We start from the raw sequence: 15,309 nt of genomic DNA on the forward strand, positions 1-15,309 counted from the left end.
CAAAACCTCCTTATCAGATCACAACCCCCCCTTAGCACCTTAGCATATATTGTGTGTGTGTGTGTGTGTGTGTGTGTGGAAGGGGGTGGTGATGGAGGGAGGTGGAGTGCCTAATGCAGCAGCAGCAGCAGCAGCAGGTTGAAGGAAGAGACAGTGAAGGAGAGAGAAAGAGGCAGATGGAGAAAAAACAACAAGGGACGGGAAAAAAGAGCAAGGAGGGCGACAGAGGAGGGTGGGAGAGAGCAGATTGAGAGAGAGAGAGAGAAAGAGGAGGAGGGGGGAGTAAAGAGAGAGAGAGAGAGAGACAGAGTGAGTGAGAGAGAGAGAGAGAGAGAGAGAGAAAGAGGGAGGGGAGGTTTATCCAAACACTGGTGAGACAGAAGTTTCAGCTCTACGCTTCACACACAGCCAGGACAGAAGATACCACACGCAAACGTGCAGGTGAGACAACTCTATCTCTTCTTCTTCACCTCTATAAGGTGTTTTATTTATTTATTTTTTTTAGCTGTAATATGATGCTGACATTCAGGTGTGAAGGTGAATGCCGCGTGAAAGCGATGAACTTGGTGCTCAGCCGCAGCCTAAGTTGGGAGTGTGCAGGAATGCAGCGTAAACACTGATGCATCAGTGGGGGTTTGTTGCGTCCTGAGGGATGAATGTCAACATAAAGAGTCCAGAATCTGCTCCTTTTTCTGTCTAATTTTTTTTATCCCGCTGCAAGAGTGTCATTTTCCAGATGAACACAAAAAGAGGGGGTAGTGGGGGGGGAGTGTAAGTGTTGCTGTAATATTAATGGATGCTTTCCTTAAGTGTTGCATGCTGTGCGAGTGCTGTTGGAACGTGCCATAGTGTCTGTGTGCGTTCAGCAGTCGTGCCGCGTCTGAGTAGCATGCATTATTTATCTGCACTGATCTCTAGAAACAGCGATACCTCAACAGGGGCAGAGGGAGGAATGTATGTACTATAATTCATTCACAGAGTCTTAATATCATATGTGATGGCTCCACTGATATAACGTGAGAGGAAGAGCAGGGTGGACAACCATGCATGTTTTTTTATGTTTTAAGCTGTTCCACACATGCTTTGTCTTGTTTGTAACATCTTGCCACAGTATAGTAGGTTGCAGCTTGGCAGAAAGAGTATGCATGGATATCCTATGGTTTATTTATCTGTCATTATCTGCGGTGGAGATACTGGAGAGCTCCGTGGGCAGCAGAAGGATGTGAATAAAGCTAAAGAGTTGATGAGATCTCTCTTATCACAGATGGGTTTTTCCACACTGAGGAGGTTGACTCCTTTTGTCTGCAGCTCCAGTATCTTAATACACATCAGTGTAACACACGGCTGCTGCAGGCTACAGATTCATCATCTGACTCAGTGTAGATTTCACATTTGTAAGGGGACATATGCTTGTGTTATTTACAGCATCTGTGTGTGATTGTTTGCCTGCATACAGCTGCTTCTGCCCTTTTTTACTGGAGACTGAAGGCAGCGCCTGATGTTCTAAATCCTGGAGAGTCTAACACACACAGAGACTGATGGTTATGAGACAGTTATATTGGCCGATATCTCTCTCACAGCACATTAAGGCTTTAATAACAGGTAAAGGAATGTTCCACCTAAACTCACCCATTGTTCGTCTCTGAAAAGTTGTAGCTTGTTCCTTTGTGGAGGACAGCAGCTGTAGTGGGCTTGGATTCACAGCTCTTACAATGGATTCCAACTGTGACCCAGTTTCTTGGTGAAAATGTAACAAAATGTTAAGAGAAAGTTCTCACATCACTCCTGCAGTGTCATCCACTTCTTCGCTGTCCATCTTTATGCTCAGTATTATTCAAATATTCACATCTTTGCCAGTTACACAGTTTTTCTTTGTCGCTAGTGCAGTTAGCTGTTTGTGTTTGTTACCAACATAAAGCTGAAATCATCTACTCCACACTTAATGACCATTTCTACCAATATACACAGTCTTGGCAGTCAGAAAGCAGCAATCTGAAACTAGTAAATACAGAGGACAACACACTGAACAGGTAGTTAATAAGTGTGTTTCCATTCACCTGTTTTTAAGGTTTCAATTTGTGCGTTAAAAAACTGAGTTGAAACCCATAAAAAACATCAAAAACAGTTGAAATGTTGCAGAATTTTTTGGGGAAAATTGGTGTATCCATAAAAACTAAATGCGACAAAGTGCAATGGAACCAGACTTTAGCGGATAAATGAAGATGTACATGAAGCACATGACTTAAACGTCACTCCAGCTTCCACTGAAAAGATGAAAACATCAGACCTGTGTGCAGCGATGAGGACACTGTCATAACATGTCATATTTCCATTACATCCTCCATATGGTTCTCCATTATCTGAGGTTTAACCGCCACTCTTTTAATTACATCATCTTGTTGTGTCTTCTTCTTCTGAAATGGTTTAAAGGCATCAGACTGGAGAATTAGCACCACCTGCAGTTTATCTCGACAACCCAACTCACAATATTCGCATAACAGTCGTGGAAGGAAACACGCAACTGCTGTTTTTGTGGAAATTCAGTTAAAATTTGTGCTACGTTTGAGTGGAAACTTATGATGATTAGAGTCGCCTTGCAAGTCAACATTTATTAAAAGTGGATTATCAAACAAGGGTGCCTCAGCAAAACATTGAAAACAACAGCAGAACTGACAAACAATACAATTGATGAATTAAAATAGAGATAAAACATTGAGAACAGTGACAATAAAACCAACAAGCTGCCAAGAGAGGGTTAAAAACAAACACCAACCAGAAGGTTATAATAAGTTCTACACTGTAGGACAGAGAAACAGATGAGTTTCCAAAAAGGTTTCCAGAGAAGGAGCGTAATGGAAGAAGGGACCACGATGTGAAAATGTTCTGAAACCAGATATGAAACGGATATGTAAGGCAACCCCTGAAATTCCGCAACAACATGAATAACTGGTACTGTAACTATAACATTAATAAAGAAAAACTGTTTGTCTCGTTAACCTATGCTGTTATTTGTACAAAGAAGGCAAAAAATACGCAACACGTATCTTCATTGTGAGTGGAAACAGATTAAAAGCTACAGTACGAACTACGAGTGAGTGTCTGATACTCAAAACACGTTTTGATTGGAGTATTCCTTTAAGTTAGGCAGGTGACAGAATATGAGAGAGGAAGCTGCATTTCCTTTGCTAACGCCACTGCCACCTCCATACATCTGATTAAAAAACACACAGCAGTCACCCTACTCAAATATTAAGCAGTGGTAGAAGTTCTCAATATGTAAAAATACTTCATTACATGCAAAAGTCCTGCATTTAAAATCCTACTTAAGTAAAAATATAGAAGTATTACCAGGTAAATATACTTTAACTACTCAAGTAAAAGTATTTGTTTTGCAGAAAATCAGGCCGTGACTGATACATTCCATAAATTTAACAGTCAATTCATAAGTAGCTTTTTATTGGCGCTAGTTTTAACTGGGTCACCAGATAAATACGAGGGGTGTTGAGATGATAGGTTTGGTAGGAAAGAAGAAGAAACATAGTTCTGCTACATCAATTTGGATGAATTTTTCAGAACTTTTCTTTAATCTTTGCTTTTTTGTGAAATATTGGAGAGTTCTCTTTGTTGAGGCCATGCGAGGGGAAATGTCTCCTTGGTGGAAAACTAACAACTCTGACTAGAAGACATAACTACAGACTGATCTTTGGTAAGAGGCCACAAGTTACATTCAACCACTGATATTAAAGACCACAAATGAAAACTCACACATAAAACTCAGAACAGCAATCCTCGACAGTGTTCTTTACAGTTGATCCTGGTCGCGGCCCCGATGCTCTCAGTCATCAGTCTGAGTCCCGCTGCTCCCTGAGTAGTTTGTTAATAGGTTTAATTTGGAAACAGATCACTCTGCCGTTCAATGCTGCAACTGAGACAGATGTTACTTCTCCCAGAGGAAGTTCATGTGATGTAATTTTCCACGGCTGAGTCAGTTTATGTTAACTGTTCATTTTAATTAGAACAGTTTTTCATTTTTGTAAATAACCAGCATCAGACTTCTTCTGTTTCATGTTTCCTCCTGACATCCTAACCTAGCATACAGGCAGAATAACAAGTCTGTGATTCTCTGTTCTTCTCCCATGATGTTACATACCACACACACACACACACACAATACCTTGCTCTGCCTCATGCACTACTCTTAAATTACTGATGGACAAATGTTACACTGGTATCGCCTGAAACAAATGCGTAACATTGCATCACCAAGTGTACGGCAGATGTCACCGAGCGATGATCCACAATGAGGCTGCAGAGATCTCAGCACTGAACATGATGGTTGCAGTGCAGCTGACATCATTCTAGTGCAGTTAAACCATTTTGTGGTTTGGTCATTGCATTCAACAAGACAAAATGTGAGATGTCATCTCATAATTATGACTTCTGTATTTTGTAATTATGAGACACGGGAGTTATAATTACAAGATAGCATCTCCTCTTTAGTTCCTTTGGTCGATGCAGTTTGACTCCATGGTAACTATACCTTGAAAATGAGAACAGTTGAAGAGAGCTGGCAGAGATCCAGCGCAGTAGCTGATCATTTACACATTTGGCACCAGACAGAAGCCTTCGCTGGTGTCCTGAACAAGTGAGACTCCTGACTGAGGCAACTAACTACACGAACGACCTTCTGTAAGTCAACTGGGGATAATGGTGGTTTATTTTAAAATATTTTTGAGCTGTAGAAGGCAGGGTTTCTGCCAAGTTCAATATCCCCTCCAGATGTGTTTTAGGATATATAAAAATACTCTGCTTGGATTAATAATATAACTGATATTTTATTCCATAAAAGATGCTCAGTTACCTTGATAAAAATCCTTAAAATTACATCTACTCATTCTCCCCCATTGAAATCTATGAATATACAAATGTTTTTCATGTCAAAAGTTTAACTGCTGGACACAAGATGTCTCCTACTTCACTGTAAAGTCCATTCTCAGTGTTTGTGCACTGGAGGCTTCAAGTTTCCACATCACACTTGTGTTAAGTCATTCACTGGCTTTTGATTGGCTCCAAACAGGTTGTGATGTTACAAATCATGCTTGTAGGTACACACCTAAAACTGAGATGTTCGGTGAGAACAGAGAAACTTTCCTCCTTCAGCAGATGATATGAAATCAAACTCTGCACATTCATCATTCTGAACAACATCCAGCTGAAGGAACAAGAAGGAAAACACATTTTAAATGGAGGTGAACTTTAAATTTAAGACTGTTTTGATACCACATAAAATGCTATTTAATACCCGTTTCACAATCATACCGTCCAAAGTATGAAACCCAGATAGCAAAAGTGCTGTGGTCCAGATCCGGCCTGCACCCACCACTTTCAGCACTTTCATCCAACCCACATACAATGTGGAATGACGGTACTTGGACGGTCCGCCCCTGTTCCCCAGATCTGGGCCACAAGTATGTCAACGAAGAACAGGCCCACATCCAGAATACACATACCTGAGAGCACTGCATCTTTACCAGAAAGGGCCCACATTTGATTTGTGATATTTGGCCCATATTTGCTATTTTATATGTGGGCCATTTCAGGCTCACATCCATTTTGTCCGGGGTGGAAGAAGGCCAGCAGTGCTGCATCACTGCCTGAAGTGGCCCGCTGGGATATGATGGTAAACCAGTAGGGACGATATGATGATTATATCACTTTTTTCAGTACTTCTGAGCAGTATAGAACAATGAATCCTATAAATCTATATAATTAATACGGCCTGGACAACCATCAGAAAATATTCAAGTTCATTAAGTTTTTGCTAAAACCGTCACTCGCCTGTTCTGATTGGATGAGCTACTGTAGCTGCAGCAGTGACACAATGTTTGCTGCAGGTCTGATGATGTTGACTGAAAGATCATAAAATAGAATAAAACAGCAGCACAATCCACTGTCGCACCAGTCTCACTGGTAGTTTATAGGTGTAGCTGACAAACACATACATAAACATTTCAAAACTACCGCCGCCTACATCATACATAAGAAAATTACATTTTGATTTACTATTTAATACCTGCTGTGGCCTTTTTTTAGGAAACTGGAATGAATGTTTTTTAGATTTTTTTAGGACCTACAGATACCTTTATACAGTTATAAAGGTAGTACATTTGAGTTTATCAATATTTTCTCAGCTATAACTTCATGTCAGAATGCAATTCGACGTCTGTAGACTTTTGAGGAGATTTATCATTAGACATCTTGCAAACAGCTTCTGTCACTGGTAGGATCTCATCTGCACTGCAATGGAAGCAGCACACAACATAATGCTGTTCCTGAGCTGTTGACCAGACTCCACTGAACACTGAACGTAATGAACCAGGCTGCTGCTGATGAACACAACTCTGCAAGATACAACCAGAATACCCGAAGCAGATGGAGCACTGTTTGCTCTGAGCACGTCGGTCTTGAAACCACAACATGCAACCAGTTACATGAGATCAACATCAACCGACTGCAGGTGAATGTGAACAGTGAACTAAAAGAGAAAGAGAGATGCAGTCAGATTATTTTAAAGCAGTAACTTCACACCTTGAGGTTTGGATTACTGCGAGCGTCTGTGATAAACAAGTCATGAAATAAGCCCCGAGCAGAGAGACAAGACGGTGCTGCAGCAGAGGAGTGTCTTTGAGATATACAGGGTGTCATCATCTGCTAATCCCTCTGCTGCTGCGCTAATCTGTCTCCTGCAACAGCCTGAAAATCACACACACAAGTTCATTCGTCTAAACCGAAACCTGAACCCTGTCCTCTGTGTACCAAAACTTAACCTTAACTTAAACTTCTTTTCAGTCACAGAAAGGATCCTTCTACTCTGCACTGTTATTACCATGGGATATGCAGTAGATAATGAGTTGGCGTACTTCTGTTTTTGCTATTTCCGACATTTCCCAGAATTATTGTCAGTAGAAAGAGAAAAGGTGTCAATTTCTTGCATTTATTGCGTTACGTGTAATGTGTTGGTCGTGGCTCGTAGTGATGAACCTACAGAGAATTATCAGCGACTCTGCAGCTCCTCTCGGCTTCACGGAGCTTTATAGCGACTTTCAGCTCATTGTTTAGATGTCTGGCTGCAACTTTACTGTTTTGGTTCACTCTCAGCGCTCTCATAGTGTCGTTTTCAGAGAAAAAAGCTGTAAAAAGCCACTGTACACTACCCGCTCAGCACCAAATGGCAAACAGACACAGTTAGCTGTAGACTAGCTGGTGAACATAAAGAGACAAATATTTTTCTCAGGAGTTGGTGGAGAACAAAAACAGAGCTAAAAGAGAGTGAATATTGGACTTAGATTCACCAGGTGGACAGAAACACGACTTCAAATGAATGATCTTGTTACTCAATAACTGCTGGATGTGGAAATAAGCAACTGTTTACTAACAAGTTCAGTATTATTATCTTAAACGCTGATATCAGTATCTGGGTTTCCATCCAAATGTATCACAACTTTTAACCAAATTTTCAGAAAATCTGCAAAAGAATTTTTTTTTCATCCACTACTGTTACGCGAATATCAGGAGTTGGTTCATCGAGATAAGCAGCAGGTGGTGTTAATTCTCCAGTCAGGTGCCATTATACCACTGCAACAAACAAGCACCAGTCAAACCTCAAACAGTGAATAACAACGTAGGAGACAAGAAGGAAATACATCTCTGTTTGTTTCAAGTAATAATTTGAGGAGTGTTAGTCTTGTCGCCGTGTAGCAGTCACCCATTTGTGGGACTTGCTATCATTTCACCTGTCTCCCCGTCATGAATTTGGATAGTTGCATGTCTGGGTTGATTGGAGGGTTTATGCAGATCACCTGTGTACAGAGTGTGGGGACTGAACTGGACTATTGAAGAGGCATTATTTCATTAAGGGGACGTTTCCCATTGTGCAACACCTTGTGAGGTTTCTCCAAGTGAATATTATTTGTTTTTTTAAATTTCTTTATGTGGCTGGGAGCTGGTTTTCCGACTTGTTACAGAACATCTGTGTTCAAGGGAAATCAGTACCGCCACAGCCGTTTTCGTTCGTTTTCATCTGCCGTCACTTTTCGTTTCTTCAGTGGAGAAGAAAGTAAGTTTTTTTTAAAAGTCTTTATTTCAAATTGTCAACACACACGCTATCTACTGGCAAAGTGTTTCCACAAAAAACACCTCAAGTGAGCATAAAAACTTTTTCAAAATTGAGGACGTTTTTTTGAATTTTCCAACAACCTTTTCTAATGCGATACTTCAAAATGCACATAAAAATATGTTGATGGAAATACAGCTAGTGTTCTCAGCTTTGAGGAAGTAGTCATTTAAACCCAAAACATGTCTCCCAAAACCTGACCAAACTTGCAGACTTACAACAGTGATCTGTAGGTTTCAAAAGGAACAAACTGATGATGCTGTTCAACCGATATGGGCGTCAGTTCGGAAAACGCTTCTACAGTATGTATCGTTCTGGACGGGTAATGACAAATGATGTATTTTGGAAGGAAGTGAATTGAAGCCAGGCATAAAAGCATCAATCATTAACTGATTATTATTATTATTAAGAATAAAAGCTCACCAATCGTCTCTCTTCAACAGAGCTCAGGCTTTTTGATTCTCTCTGTGACTTTCACAGTGTTTCAGTAAACTGTCAGTCACCCGGTGCTCCGACGCAAAAAGCTACTGATTCAGTCAGTGACACTGATGATTCAGTGCGCTCAGTTCAGCTCGAGGACTTGGTGTTGAAAATGTGTTTGCTAATGTTCTGAACGTCCAGTTAATTAGTTTAGAAACTGAAACAGTGCAGAACAGAATCATAGGAGTGAAAGATTAAACCACTTTTTTCATGAGTATTTAATTTACATCTGAAGTTTTGGGTTACCTTAAATCACATTATCTGTTCCTGTTCCTCTTCTCTGATAGATTTCTTTGTGTATGATTGTTGAAAATCAGTGTAAAAATAAAATGGCGGCTCTAGAAAGAAGCTCTTTGATTCTGAGGAACTGACACCAAAACCTGATGTGTACTGTTGATGCATTAGATCACTGAAAGATGTTCTGCTGTGCTGGAAATATCTCAACATGTTAACACTTCACCTGGTTTTTCATTTAGTCAGTAATGCAGCAAGAAAACAAGAAAAATCCAAAATCAGACAACTAAACGAGCCAAAAGATGCAAGGTAATTCACTGATAGATGTTTGTTGGTGTTTAAATCTTGCAGTTGATGTTTGCTGTGACTCTACGCTGTCATTTTAATCTTAAACTAGCTCCTTATGGGACTGACATTTGTGTCTTTGGTCCTCGTAATCACACACATAACGAGGAGAAGCAGCAGTCAAAGCCGGCCCAGTCTGCTGCCTGGCTCGTGTCTCGTCTGTCACTGGCGGATCGAACCCTGCCGTGTTTCCTGGCGAGACACCAGGTCGTTGGTGTAGCTGTTACTCTCTCTTCCTCTCTCTCTCTCTCTGTTCCTCTGTGCAGTCATGTATCGGGTGAACTGACAGGATTGAGAGAGCAGTCTTGCTGCTGCAGGTTTTCTTTGTACTCGAGACTGTGGCGGGAGAAAGGAGATGTTTACAGGAAGGATTAAAGCTTAGAAAAATTGATCTCCTCTGTTGTCTCGCTTCGGCTGACAAACCTGGCTTACACCTCGAAATCTCTCCTTCTTTTTCTGTCCTTCTTTGCGTATTTTTTTTTCTTTCTTTGTTTCTTTTTGTTTTTCCTTTCTTTCCATCCAGTCCCCAGGCTGGTCCGGTGTCTACAGTTGAGCAGGCAGCTGACAGCACGGTGACAAGTGTTGAGGATGGGAGGATGAGAAACAGGGAAGGGAGGGAGGGAGGGAGGAAGTGGGACTAATGAGAGGGACAGCAGCAGCAGGGGTCTGTCACTGCAACTCCAGATAACAGCCCCCCCGACTGTCTTTGATATCTGTCCCAAGTGACCAGGTTGCTCTCTCCTCAGCTTGTACCAGTGAGGTGGGGGTAGGGGTGCTTATTAGCAGTCCCTGCTCTCTCTCTTCTCTTCCTTTGTGCACTTGTAAAGAGAAGAAGAGGAGAAGTAGCGGGAGGGCGTTGTCAGACCACGCTTGGATCACAAAAAACTAAAACCTTGAATCGCAGGAAGATCCAATAATGAGAGAGGATGGTGAGGATGAACAATACGTGCAGGTTCTTCGCCCAGTACGTTCTCGACCCCACTGTGTTGACATGAAAAATGCAGGATATCGTACATGAGGAGCTGCAGGAGGTTGTAAGAGTGAATATAGCAGATGTGATGTAGAAAAATACCAAAACAAACAGCTACCAGCTCCATCAAAGGATTTTTTAACTGCCAGTTTACAACTGAGATCAATAATTCAGTACAGAACACAATATATACATTTAGATATATGGACGGACCAAATACAGAATATTTTACAACACATGCCAGAATATCATTTTCTTTAATGAAATATAATGAACATACATCATTTATTAGCTGTTTTTTTCTTATATTTACATAATAAAATATGTTGCATGATCCTTTTTTATAATACATGAAAAGCAATGTACTTAAGAAAAAAAAAAAAAGCATGTGAAATGTATCTTTTCACCTGGGAAATATATTACATTAAATGTGAGATGTTTGAAAACAACCTTTATTAGTGTAGCACCTTTCATGCAGCTTAGTGTAATCTTAAAGGCTTTACTGAGAAGCTCTGAGTTTTAAAGGGTTAAGGCTGGCGATTTTGATTCTCTATATTTTCGAACGATGAACTGATCTACTAACAAGTACTGAGTGTGTATCCAAAGACTGATATATCTTATTCCTCGATGCACTGGGTGACATCTTCCTTCATCATGAAGATTACAGTTACGTTAGTTTTTTTAGAAACGGCTCCAAAGACCACTAACAACGATCATGTTTTTTGTCTCCGGAGAGTAGTTCTGTGTAAAGCAGATGCTACTGAGCATGTGCAGGAACACGGTTCTGTTTAAATTGCTTTACTAGCTTGTTGTGCTACATGTATAAGTTCTTATTTATCAAATTTATTATGTAGTACAAAGTCAAGAGGTTGTATTATGTAGCAAAACAAGCTAGCAAAGCTTTGTAAACGGAACTGTGTTTGCCGTACTAGAAACTACTCTCCTGGGAGTTACAATCTTAAAGCTGTTTTTACTCTTTTCAAGCCACACTCTTCCAGGATCAAGGAACATGTCACAGGAAATGAAAAGCGTTCTCCTGTGTTAAAGTCTGATATTCTGTTGACCCATCCATCCATCGTGACCACCGCCCCCTTGTAGACTTTGCCGCTATATAATAACAGTCATACTTTAAACATACGTCGTTTTGGGGGACTTGCACTGACGACTGATGCTGTGGTTTTTCCTGGGAGGACGGTCTCTAAAGGACCTGGTACGTTAAACTGCAAACCTACATGATTTAAGTGGTTTGTGTGTAAGCAGCCATACTGACTAATTCAGTGTTATGTGTATTGATTGTGATGCAGGTTGCAGTCTGTCACTCTGCTTTTAAAGACTGGCAAGAACTCACACCTCTAACACATTGCAGAAGAACAGACCTTTTTTTTTAATAGCTACAGTGTGTCCTGATTATCTTACAGTACATGGTGGAAGCAGCACTGGTTGTGTCTGTATGTCTCTGTATTGTCTAGAGCACTGAAATGTGTTTTTGTGAACCAAAATTATTGAATGCAAAACAGGTCCCTGACTGAAATTCTAGTCATCTCTTCAAAATCTGTCAAAGAGGGACATTTTTTTTTTTTTTTTAGTCCTCCTTGTGCAGCTTGTCCCAGATAAAACAAGATTACAACTGCTGTATTTTTCTTTTGTAGATCACAAAACCTGGTTTCCAAACCAAGACAGAGTGAAGCAAAAACATAAAATATTCATAAATACAAGCTTTGAGGACCACAAAAGGTATTTTAGTTCAGTCACCAGGTGCTCTATGTCATTTCCTCTTCCCAGAAACCTCAGACTCCTCTGGGCTTCTGTCTGCACACAAGCCTGATTATATATACTGTGCGATACAGAAGTCAGTGTTGATGTACTCTAAAGATATTGCTCCACAATAAATATCTTCACCACATCAACACCAAAGAGTATAATCTTTATAAGCATTCAGGAATGTCCTGTGATGTCAGGAATCCGCATTTTTATTTCCCCTCTTAAGCCTGCACATCCTGATAATGGACATAACCGTAACACTAGACTGAGCACTTTAATGTCCATCCACAGCCTTAGTGCTTATTTTGATATTGACTCCTAGTCGGAGGTGTGAACTTTTACATCCACCCTCTCTCAGAAGCCCTGTGCTTTGATTTCGCCCTCCCAGCAGGTAGGAGGCTGACTGAGGCGGCTTCAGAACATCAGTCACACCCTGCAGCTTTCATGGAAAAACAGTATGACAGTATAGATCATTATGGAAACCTTCATGTGCTGAGATTTTTCCTGTGCAAGTTCTGTAAACTGCATCCACAGGCGGGTGTGAGCGATATTATATTAACGTCTCTCTGTTTTTCATCAAATTGATTGGAGGAAGTGAAAGAAGGAAGTCAGGATTTTGTGTTTTTGCTGATAACCCCTGGGAGGATTTTGAGCCCCTTTGAAAGAACGAGGTAAAAAATACTGATTTTTATGCTTTCTTCAAACTGGCAACACTCGATAGATGTGAAAGGGCACTGAAGTCTGCAGAGTGTTTACTGCTGAACTATATCAACTTTTATATCCAACCTGTGGTAAATAATAGTGGTTTAAGTGCACTACAGCACAGTCTTTATGCCAAACTGGTAGCTGTTTAGATGAAGTCTTTTGTCATGGTAGAATATCTCTAAAATCTCATCAAGTAAAAGTGGCTATCGTTCCTATCAGTAATAACATTGTACTAAAAGTTAATCATCTGATGGGTCAAAAAGCACATTTTTAATAAAGACAATTTTAAACAAACCTTCAGTCTGGCTAAATTTATTCAGAAGACAAAGCGAAGGTGAACTGGTTTCACTTTGATCACTATAGTTGTGGACACACAGTTTTCTTGTGAAATGAGGGATAATTATTGACATTTTGGGTGTGCTCGCTTCTGGTTTTATGTCAAAATGAAGTGCTTTAGTTGCGTAACAACTGGCAAAGCTTGTTTATAACCATATTTCTCTCAGGGAAACATGAAAGTTGGTACCAGAGTTTGCACCATTTGGTACCAAAAGTCCTCCAAATTAAATGACAAGCTATGTATTGGTCCATGCATCCTTATTGGCAGGACAACCTAATCTTTCTGTGCCTTTCAAAACTGCTACAAATCACAGTTTTGTGATGTGACGATTGTTACGGACTAGTCAAGTCTGGGGGATTCAGTGCTGAGAACCGATACTAGTCCTAACCTGGAGGGTGTTGAAAAGGAGAAAATGTGGAACCTTACAGAGTTCCCAGGCCGGCTAGCAGTTATTAGGTCCCTCCGACTCGGCCTCGCCAGCACTGGGCGTTGCTCTTGTGAGCGGCGAGCTCCATCTGGCGTTTCATTTCAGTTTTTGGTGGTTGGGGGATGGGTCCCCAAAGAACAGAGCTGGTTTTACACAAGGGTCCGGGAGCAGGAAAGGTGTGAAGCTGCAATGTCTCAAAAACGCTTCTAAAAGGACGTCTCTGGTTTTTAACTCAACTCGTATCACTCATTCAACCTTGCAGCTGAGCCTCATCACGTCATTAAGTTACTCTAGTGGCTGCACGTGCACCTCACTGTGATGTCCTTTTTATCAACACGCATTTTAACTACACCACCTTGTTATCTTCTTAATGACAACGAGTCCAGTGTTTAGAAAAGGGAAAGGAAGAAAGAGGAACTATAAACCCCGCCCCCAATCACTCCTAACACGATGCCATAAGGTTCAGTTAGGTTTCTGAACACTCCGTTTGCAATGTTTCTTCTACCTTGCCGACGAGGTGACGTCAGCCCTTCAGGAAAGTAGAAAACCACACGCCCATAAACAGCCTTCTGTTCTGCAGCCATTGTTGCTAAAGTTGTTCCACAAGTTGTCCACTTGCATATTTCAAATTGGAATCAAGCTCAAACATTTACAGACGTATTTGAGGTATTGACATTTCAAATAAAGAATGAGACTGTTTACATGGCGTCCAGAGCTGGCTGAAGCTGGCCAATCAGAACAGAGCGGGCTCATCAGGAGGCGGGGCTTTAAAGAGACAGGAGCTAAAACAGCCTGTTTCAGACAGAGGCTGAACTGAGGGGCTGCATAAAGGACCAGTAAGATAAGTTGTTTTTGTGTGTGTAAATTAAAGTGTAAATCATATAACAATAGCTGATCCTGTTGTTTATCTTGGGAACAGTATCCATGTCGTAGATGTAGGCATATTTCACTGGATAAGTAAACATTTTGACTGGTGACGCTACAGGACAAGGGAATCAGAAAAGTCATTTGGATTCATCCTCTGGATAATTACACCAAATTTCATGACAATCCATCCGACACATTTCAGTAAAAAGTAAAAATGTCAGCCTAACGGTGGCGATTGAGGAAAAGTTTGTGGATGATCATGCAATCCATTTATCAGTTGTTGAGATATATTTCAGTCTGTAGCTAAATGATGGACCGACCAACATTTCCATCCCTGAAGCCTCACAGCCAGTGTGGCTAAAGATGTTATCATGAATAATAACCAAAAAATATATACAGAAGGTCAAAGTTTGGTCAAAGTCAGTCTGCAAACTGTGATGGATGTTAACAACAGTCAGTTTGAGAAATAATGTTTCCGTTCACCTTCCAGATACGTTCGTCTGACCCAGAGGTTTGTTTACAACCTGTCTGATCGTCTGACTGCTCGTGTTTCTTACCTTGTCTGACTTCTGTCTCAGTGACCGACTGAGTGAGCACACTGCTGTTATTACTGATAAAAAAACAAAATAAGACCAAAAAAAAAACACAACTATAATTTACAATACTGTTTACGCAGGTGAATGTGATGCATGTTGTATATCTTAGAACATTTCTGCAATTCTCTGACCGACTTTTAACATCAGCAGCACCATTGTGCAGCAAAGTTTAATAATCAAACAGAGAAAAGGCAGACAGAGTTTTATTTATTTATTTATTTTGACCCAAAGTAGCCATAAGCTGTCTCTCTTGTTATTGTTGCTATCACAGTATCTCCAACTAACTGTAGAAAATGAAGCAAGGTCAGATGGGAAGTTGTTGAAATGCGTTGCGGAAAAAGTACAAAATCTAGACGAGGACACAGTTTTAATGGCTCTGTCCTCCGAGACAAGTTTATTTCTATAGCACCTTTC

At 40.6% G+C, this 15,309-nt stretch overlaps 1 protein-coding gene across 1 annotated transcript in view; it reads left to right on the top strand.

Moving 5' to 3' along the window:
* Nucleotides 1-295: 295 nt before the first annotated feature.
* The window catches only part of c1qtnf4 (C1q and TNF related 4), a 37,613-nt gene continuing 22,599 nt past the window's right edge, over nt 296-15,309 (top strand). The window contains exon 1 of the mRNA XM_044356450.1: nt 296-441. The gene's annotated coding sequence lies outside the window, so the exon portion shown is untranslated. The remainder of the gene's footprint in view (nt 442-15,309) is intronic.

The sequence above is a fragment of the Thunnus albacares genome, chromosome 1, assembly GCF_914725855.1.
Source record: "Thunnus albacares chromosome 1, fThuAlb1.1, whole genome shotgun sequence".
NCBI lineage: Eukaryota > Metazoa > Chordata > Actinopteri > Scombriformes > Scombridae > Thunnus > Thunnus albacares.